The 8556-nt window shown below is 43.6% G+C and overlaps 1 protein-coding gene and 1 long non-coding RNA gene across 3 annotated transcripts in view; one reads left to right on the forward strand and one right to left on the reverse strand.

The window, feature by feature from the left end:
• GPBP1 (GC-rich promoter binding protein 1) overlaps nucleotides 1-2378 on the reverse strand; it is a 70833-nt gene extending 68455 nt beyond the window's left edge. Inside the window, exons 1-2 of one of the 2 annotated variants that reach the window (XM_006740370.3) lie at nucleotides 2211-2378; nucleotides 2-962 (exon numbers count right to left, since the gene is read on the reverse strand). The gene's annotated coding sequence lies outside the window, so the exon portion shown is untranslated. The remainder of the gene's footprint in view (nucleotide 1; nucleotides 963-2210) is intronic. The other variant, XM_006740371.3, reaches the window with a different exon arrangement.
• Nucleotides 2379-2490: 112 nt separating this feature from the next.
• Nucleotides 2491-8556, forward strand: part of LOC145722720 (uncharacterized) — a 15689-nt gene continuing 9623 nt past the window's right edge. Inside the window, exon 1 of the long non-coding RNA XR_014147194.1 lies at nucleotides 2491-3287. This is a non-coding gene — a long non-coding RNA (uncharacterized LOC145722720). The remainder of the gene's footprint in view (nucleotides 3288-8556) is intronic.

The following is an 8556-nucleotide window of genomic DNA, read 5'->3' on the forward strand; positions in this document are numbered from 1 at the left end:
CAAATTCCAACAGGACTGCACAGGAAGGTGTTGGGTTTTTCTCTGTAATCTTTATGTTTTCCAGTTTGTTTTTTTATTTTGTATCCTCTGAAATAATATCCAAGTTCTTTGAAGATACTTAACCTATGACTATTTGACATAGAGTTACTTCAAGTCAGCTACCCATACTTCTGTTTTAAAGTTTTCATATGGCTATCTCCAGAATTAGCCAAGTTCCTTGGATTTAAGATTTTAAAGTCTTCTTTATTATTCCATGTACTTGTCACCGTTGTACTTATCCACTCCAGATGAAATATCCAATTTATGAGCCAAAAAGCAAAAACAAAAAGAAAATTTCACATCTGAAGAGCATTCCTAAACATCAGCATATAGGGAGACACATAGCTATCTCAATACTACCATGCTGCTGGAAAACTGCAACATCTTAAATTTCCACGTAAATAAAAGATAAAAGGGAAAAAACTCTGTCTTCTTTCAATGTCTTCATTTAGAAAAGCTGTCCCATTGTGACATGAAAAGAGCTGAGGTCAAAAATCCCTAAAACTTTTAATAAAGGTAAAAATAAACTGCCAAGAAACTTCAGCAATATTTAAACAGTAATTTGAAACTGCCGAAACTACTCAGTACACAAATCAAACATATCTTACAGTTTTGGCTGAAGAACAACTACGGGGGGGGGGGGGGGGGAAGAAGCAAAAAAAAATACCACCAGCTGAAATAATTTAACCAGTTATATAATCCGTTTGAACCAAAATACTGAAGAAATGCCTGGGTCCTTTTAGTAGCTTGTAGAATTGTTCACTACTATAAATTCACTTCAGAGATGATTCTTGCCACTTTTAATAAACTTCTGGGGCAAAATTATCCAAAAACATTGTAATCCCAAAATGGCCACTTCAAATATCCGGGGCCTTTTACACAAAACCTAGAAGATGATCTTCATATATGAGTAATTCAATCACCTGTAAAAGTTATAAAAAAAAAAAACTTCAATTACACACTGAATTTTAATTTTGAGCTAAAAATTAACCCCAATCTTGAAGAGTCAACTTCTGGAGAGAAATTCACTTCTACGTAATTCTACTGGGGTCTGAAAAAAGGCTCAGCCCAAGCAAGCGCCCCGAAACAGTCTACTGGATGAAAAAGACTTTAGAATAAAAGAGGGAAAGGTGGGAGATGATGTTACGGAGGACAAGGAATGATTTCAACTGGGAAGGGGGTGCGGATATAATACGGGGGAATTATATAAACCTCCTATACTTTTCGAGTAAAAAATTAAAACTATGAAACTGGCCCACAACCTTATAAAAGATTTTCTCTATTTTCAATTCACTGGGCCGAAAGAAAATGAACAGGCAGGTGTGGTGCCAAGGAGCATTAGTAAATACAACTCACAAAAAAAAGGATATAAAGAGAAAGACGCTCTCTCCAAATTAGAATGTCTAAGAGACATTTTCCCCACTAAGGGTAGAAAGTAGGGAGGTGAGAAAATGGGGCAAGAACATTCCTTAAATTCGCCTGAGGGTGAGACTCCCCCGGCTTCTGAGAGCAGCTGTGGGATAAAGGTGTCGGTCCCCATTTCCCTGAATTAAGAAAACAGGTTTCTCCCAACACTGAGGGGGTGGAACGTACCAAACCGTTCTCGTAAATCCCATTAAGAGTGGTTCTCTCCAAAACCAGAATAGGTCCCTTCAGGCCCCACAGGACTCCGAGGGACATGGTAGCATTCGACTCAATACACAGCTACGACCACGGACCCGGGAGAGGAGGAAAAGAGCGGGCGCGCTACTGAAGAAACAACCGAAGGCCACAACTCGGCCTCGACTCCGTCAGCCCTCTTAGAGAAGCAGTAGTGCCAAAGGAGGCGGGCATGTGTGAGAGGCCGGAGGAAGGAAAACCCAGCACGGAGGGCGTCGGATTCGTTCTCAGCCTCCGCCAAACATCCCCCAGCCACCGAGCCTAAGCCATCCACCCCCTCCCCACAACCGCCACCCCCACTCCACCGGGGCCGAGTAAATATCTAAAGGGGACTCTCGCCGCCGTCCTTCCGTCTCTCTCCTTGCTCTCCGCCACCCCCCCCCACCGCGTCCGAGGGCAGCCTCACACCTCGCGCCGCCAACGCCGCTCCCGACCCCTCAAACCCCAACGCCGACAGGGGCACCCTCCTTCCTCCCCCAGACTCCAGCGTGGAGCACAGAGGACGGTGTTACCTTCTGCTACACCAGAGGTGCCCCTGGCCTGGGGGTGCCGCTGCGCTCGATCCCGGGAGGAGGTTTTCGGTACTTTGAATAATCCCCTTTTGCCGCTTTTCCCTCCCCCACAACCAGTCTCGGTCCCAAAATGGCGCCGACCCGATCCGCAATGTTCTGGGTCAAGTCTCGCGAGATCGTGGAAGGTGGCGAGGCGGGGAAGGAACTAGAGGGGTTGAGGAGAAGGGAGGGGAAAGGCGGGGCGAGGAGAAAGAGGAGGGATAAAGGGTGTGGAAGAAGCGGTGCGAACGAACCTCCTGGGCGGGGCAGTAGGAAGAGCGCCTCCACCAGAGAACCTTCTGGCCCAAGCAACCGCTCACGCCCTGGCCGAAAAAGCTCCGCCCTCTACGTCGGGCGGCTGGGCGGGGGGGAGGGATGAGGCGTGGCTACGTCTGGGGGCGGAGCGTCGAGGAAGCCCCGGAGGTAAGGGCGCGTGGGGGGCGGTGGCTCCGCGCAGTGACGTCAGGAGCAGCTAGAGTCGGGGATTACCCCCTGCTGCTGACGTGAGGATGGTGAACAATCGGGAACGTTCGGTGGAAGGGGGAATTCCCCGCCGCTCCCTGAGGAGCCCCTCCTCCCGCCCCTCCCCCGCCCGGGGCCGCCCGGGAGCCTGGGATGGTGGGGCTTTCGGGAGGATGAGAAGAGAAGGCCGAGCCGGGACGCAGCCGCGCGAGCTAGAGTGGCGCGTGGCGCGGCGTCTTCCCTGGCTGGACGGTCGGAGCGGCCGCTGCGCGCTTTACTTGCTGGGTACCGCGCTCGGGCCTGGGCGGAAGAGAGATCACATGCTCGGCAGTACACGGCCCTGCGCGGGCGGAGCGCTGGCCGTGCAGGCGCAGGGCTAATTGGGCGCCCAGCAGCAGTGGATCCACCATCGTATGCAAATACGAGTGTGTCGGACGTAAATAATTCGGACGGGAGGCCGGTAGCTGACGAGAGGAGACTAACTCGGTGGCAGCTAAGCTCAGATTCTCAAAGGGTAAAAATGGCTACTAGATGTAATCGTGCCAGTCATTTTTCTTTCTGCTAAGTCTACGGGAGGTGAGAATTATTATTATGGCCCACACACCCCACAGTTTTGTGTGTTTTTTTAATGAATTTCATGATACAGTTTTCTAATTGAGATACTTTCTCGCTTTGTAACTGAAAGCTCACTTTGAAACCTGTGAAGTTAGCTTTCTAAGAGGAAGAAAAGTAACCGCATGTGCTTAGGGGAAAATGTGGGGGGAGGTGTCTCAACGAGAGAAAATCCGGTAAATAAAAAGTCCGTGGCTCTCCGCACTCCCCCAAGCTACAAAGGCTTCATACACAGAAATTTTATGGTCATTTTATATGCATTATGGGGTTTGTAGTTTAATGAACTGCTTCTAAAAGCTCCCCGATAGAATGTTTGAATGTAAACTCAACAAAAATTACACTTCCCAACCTTTTAGTCTGCATCGAAGAGAGAGACACTTCTTGTAATTAGTGCCTCGCCGAGAGCAAAGAAAAGAAAAGAGCATTAACACAAGCTGGATGCCTTGTCTGTGCTAGGCATGTTATCTTTATACCAACTTACGAAGTGGGTGTTGTTTGTCGCGTTTTGGCAGATGAGGAAACTGGTTCAGGTTAAGTAATGTACTTAAGGTTGCGCGACATGGAAGCTGAGCGCCACCAACTTGGCTGTCCATCTTCAACGTGCTAGAGTCTTAATCCACATTCTTTCCACCACACCACAGTGCTTCAGTATAAATAATTTATGTATTGGGACAGGACCTGCTTGTCCTCTATTTCTAAGCATGATGTGCATTCCAGAAACAAACCAAAAATAGGTAATTTGAGCACACAAATTGTGCCTTTCCAATGGCACAAGACATAAAGTTAAAAAAATAACAAAATGGAGAAACAATTTAACATTCACACAAACTGCTTAATATTTAATTATACATACTCAGTTACTACTCTTAATGTCTAATAATGTTCGGTTTACATAATAAATATATCAAGAGCTCTTACAAATCATGAAGGAAAAGATAACCATACTATCTCTTAGAAAGTCAAAGGACAAAAACAAGCTAGTCATATGTATGTCAAATTATATGAAAAGATGTTATACCTCAATAGAAATTTTTTTTAAAATGAAAATAAAACTAACGAGATACTACTTTTCACCTATTAGACTGGCAAAAATTTTAAAAGAACCTAGATGAGGGTAGAAGGAATAGGTATTTGCATAACCATATCAAGAATCAAAATCTGTGCAGAGTTTCTGGAAGATAGTTTGGCTTTCATAAAAAAAAAAAAAGTTCTTTAAGATACCCTTTGCCCAGCTATTCTACATCTTAGAATTAATTTTAATAAAATAGTGGAAAGGGTGTCCAACAATTTTAAAGACATTCATTAATATATTGCTTGTAACTACAAAAAAAAATTGGCAACAACCTAAATTCCTATAAATGAAGAGACTGAGTAAATAAATTATGGTACAGCACATCCATGTATAAAATACAAAACCATTAAAAATGATGATGTACGGGGCGCCTGGGTGGCTCGGTCGTTAAGCGTCTGCCTTCGGCTCAGGTCATGATCCCAGGGTCCTGGGATCGAGCCCCACATCGGGCTCCCTGTTCCGCGGGAAGCCTGCTTCTCCCTCTCCCACTCCCCCGTTCCCTCTCTCACTGTGTCTCTCTCTGTCAAATAAATAAATAAAATCTTTAAAAATAAAATAAAAATAAAAATGATGATGTTGGGCCACCTGAACCACTCAGTTGGTAGCGCATGTGACTCGAGTCAGAGACATGAGTTCAAGCCCCATGTTGGAAGTAGAGATTACTTATGAATAAATAAACAAATATCATGATGTACTTCTTTGTAAAAAGAAAATGGTTGGGAAGCCTGGGTGGCTCAGTTGGTTGAGTGTCTGCCTTCAGCTCTGGTCATGGTCCCAGGGGCCTGGGATGGAGTCCTTCATTGGGCTCCTTGCTCCTCAGGGAGCCTGCTTCTCCCTCTGCCTGCCAGTACCCCGGCTTGTGCTCTCTCTCTCTGACAAATAAATAAGATTTAAAAAAAGAAGGTCATATGAAATAAGTTTCACAGCATGCCAATAAGAAAAATAAAAGGTTATAAAAATACCTAATGTTCTATTTTTGATTAAATGAAGTATGAATCAAAGGACAGACACCTAACTGAATAGTTACAAAAATGTTAAACCATGCTAATTTCTAGGTGGCAGAATAATAGAGAATCTTTATTTTATTCTTTATACTTCATAAGAAACTATGTTACTTTTCATTTTCTTTAAAGATTTTATTTATTTGAGAGAGCATGAGTAGGGGTAGGGGAGAGAGAAGAGAAGACTCGCCGCTGAGCAGGGAGCCCGATGTGGGGCTCAGTCCCAGGACCCTGAGATCATGACTTGAGCCAAAGGCAGACGCTTAACCAACTGAGCCACCCAGACACCCGACTTTGTTACTTTCCTAATCATTTTTTAAAAAGCAAACTGAACAGGAGATGCCTGGGTGGCTCAGTTGGTTAAGCATCTGCCTTCGGTTCAGGTCATGATCCCAGGATCCTGGGATCAAGCCCCGCATTGGGCTCCTTGCTCAGCGGGGAGCCTGCTTCTTCCTCTGCCTGCCACTCCCCCTGCTTGTGCTGCTCCCCCAGCTTGTGCCTGCTTGCTCTTTCTCCCTTTGACAAATAAATAAGTGAAATCTTAAAAAAATAAAAAATAAAAAGCAGACTGAACAATTAAATATAAGAACCTATCTCCAACCAGCAGGTTTTCTATTATTTTATTCTATTCACAGTGAAAACTAAAGAAAAGATTTATCACATAATTATTTTAATTTATTAATGAACATAACATTATAGTAGTTTAAGAGAACATTTCTTTAGCCAATCTCTATGCAAGAAATTTTAATTAAATAAGTAAATTAGTTTGATAATTCTCTCAATGATTTTGTAGATATCAGCCACAAAGAGATTAAGTAATTTGCTCCAAAGTAATGTTAGCCCAAGTATACATGATGTATAAACAAAGGTATTCATTTCCAATGTGATTGTAATAGAGAAAACTAGAGGGGTGCCTGGGTGGCTCAGTCGTTAAGTGTCTGCCTTCAGCTCAGATCATGATCCCAGGGTCCTGGGATCGAGCCCCGCATCTGGCTCCCTGCTCTATGGGAAACCTGCTTCTCCCTCTTCCACTCCCCCTGCTTGTGTTCCTGCTCTCGCTGTGTCTCTCTCTGTCAAATAAATAAATAAAATCTTTTTTAAAAAAAGAAAACTAGAAAACCTAAATATCTATCAATGGAGTACTGGTTAAAAAACTAAGGTTTTTTATATAAGAGAATACCATACAGCTCTTAAAAAAAGAATATGGTAGACTGATACATACTGATGTAGAAAAATGTTCAAAATATTTTGTTAAGAGATAAAAGCATAGTGGAGCACCTGGGTGGCTCAGTTGCTTAAGTGTCCAACTCTTGATCTCAGCTCAGGTCTTGATCTCAGGGTCATGAGTTCAAGCTCCACACTGGGCTCCACACTGCGCATGGAGCCTACTTAAAAAAATATATTGTGAGAGGAAAGTGTAGCACAACAGTGTGTGTGTATGTATATATATATACATACATATATATGCGTATGGGTTCATCATCATGTTGCTTAAAGAGTAACTTTTTTTTTTTTAAAGATTTTATTTATTTGAGAGAGAGAATGAGATAGAGAGAGCATGAGAGTGGGGAGGGTCAGAGGGAGAAGCAGACTCCCTGCTGAGCAGGGAGCCTGATGCGGGACTCGATCCCGGGACTCCAGGATCATGACCTGAGCCGAAGGCAGTCGCTTAACCAACTGAGCCACCCAGGCGCCCTTCACTTTGTATTTTTTTTTTTTTTAATTTTAAGATTTTATTTTATTTATTTATTTGAGAGAGAGAATGAGATAGAGAGAGCATGAGAGGGGGGAGGGTCAGAGGGAGAAGCAGACTCCCTGCTGAGCAGGGAGCCCGATGTGGGACTCGATCCCACGACTCCAGGATCATGACCTGAGCCGAAGGCAGCCGCTTAACCAACTGAGCCACCCAGGTGCCCTAAAGAGTAACTCTTTAATGTTCTTTAAATCAGGATTTTTGTTTTATTCACTGCTATACTATCTGATATACTATTTTATAATAAGTTAATGTTTAAAACTTAATTACCCAAAAATCTGCAACAGTTGAGGAACATAATAAAATAATTTGTATTGGAAACCTTGAATCCTTCAAAACTATATCCAGTGTCCCTTTTCTGTGTTCCCATTGTGCAATCCTATGCTTACCACTTTGATTAATCATCTACCCATTCCTACTTCTACCTTGATCCTGAAGAGGTGTCCAGGACCTTCCTTATCATTTCTCCTACACTTACTATACTAGGTTGTAATTTCTGATTTTATTTCCTATTTCTACCACTGAACTCAAATATCCTTGAAAGCAGCAGCCAAGCCTTTTTCTTATTCATAGCAACTAGCAAAGTTTCAGCCACATTGTAAATTCTCCAATTTTTGTTAAATGCATCGCTTCCCCACGTTTAGTCTTTGTTTTATCCCCATACTAACTCCTGTTCTCAGAATTGCCCTTGTTCTTAAACATTTTATGCAAATATTATTCCCTTTAACTAGATTGCCTTTCTCCTCTCCACTCCCTGCTTTGCAAACTCTTATTTCTTGTCCCTGGAGACCCTGTTCAAATAACACTCAGGTAAAACACAGTCAGGTAAAGCTCAGAACTTCCTTCTCTGGACTCTCACATGGATTTACACTCACTTGAATCAGCATTCATTCTCCTGTATGTCCCACTTTCTAGATGGTGTGACCCTTGTCAGGGGCACTATTCCATTCATCCCCTTTCCCTGAAACAATGCTCAACCCATAGAAGGTCCTCAGTAAACATAACTGGCAGGACGGATGACTGAAGCATCCATAATCCACTCAGCTCCTGTTCCCATGCACCAGCACAGCCTTACCTGTTTTAGGTCACTGCCTAGGTGCAGAGGTCCTCTCTTGTTCTGTGTTGACTACCACTTGTGGTCCTGCTATCGCACTCTGGTGGTTCACGGACAGTCTGAGTTGAGGCTCAACTACCTAAATTGGAAAAAATCAAACTCACAAAGGTGTTCTCTTTGGTATTAAGAAAAAAAAAATACTTTCGTGTTCCTCTTTCTTCCTAGCAAGTTTCACAGTTTTGTGCTGATCCATTTAATGGGTCTCTCTCCTCAGTGGGTTTAATAAAGCAAGAGCCCATGCCCATTTTGTTCCCTGCTGTTTCCCCAGCACCTGGCACAAGGCTGGGCACAAA

This window comes from Leptonychotes weddellii, chromosome 7, assembly GCF_054177405.1.
Source record: "Leptonychotes weddellii isolate Sample4059 chromosome 7, ASM5417740v2, whole genome shotgun sequence".
Lineage (NCBI taxonomy): Eukaryota > Metazoa > Chordata > Mammalia > Carnivora > Phocidae > Leptonychotes > Leptonychotes weddellii.